Source organism: Octopus bimaculoides, chromosome 26, assembly GCF_001194135.2.
Source record: "Octopus bimaculoides isolate UCB-OBI-ISO-001 chromosome 26, ASM119413v2, whole genome shotgun sequence".
Lineage (NCBI taxonomy): Eukaryota > Metazoa > Mollusca > Cephalopoda > Octopoda > Octopodidae > Octopus > Octopus bimaculoides.
This window is the reverse complement of record NC_069006.1, coordinates 3,479,143-3,479,699: the sequence shown is the minus strand read 5'-3', so window position 1 is coordinate 3,479,699 and position 557 is coordinate 3,479,143.

Genomic DNA, 557 nt, shown 5'->3' with positions numbered 1-557 from the left:
AAAAACGTCTGTAGGACCCCAACTCATATTTTCTGTAATTATGACTTTCCATTGTGGATGTAAATAACTGAAACGTATTCTAGATGTCAATATTGATAAAAAAAAAAAAAAGCTATTTACTTGTGAACATTAAATGGTGAGAAAAATTATACAAATTTTCGATTATAGAATTTTTTTTAATGAAAGCGAAACAAAAATATGTGTCCTGACAGATTTCTCTCCCCTGCATTATTAATTCATCGAAAGACGGAGGGATGGGAGGATGCAAAGGTAGTGTATAACTACTGTTTAGTGCCCCATACCAACTTTCTCATAACTTTTTTATAATACTCTTTTACTTGTTTCAGTCATTTGACTGTGGCCATGCTGGAGCACCGCCTTTAGTCGAGCAAATCGAGGACTTATTCTTTGGATGCCTAGTACTTAATCTATCGGTCTGTTTTGCCGAACCGCTAAGTTACGAGGACGTAAACACACCACCATCGGGACAAACACAGTCACACAAACATATACACACATGAAAAAAAACATACCTATACCTACTTTATGTTTGAGAA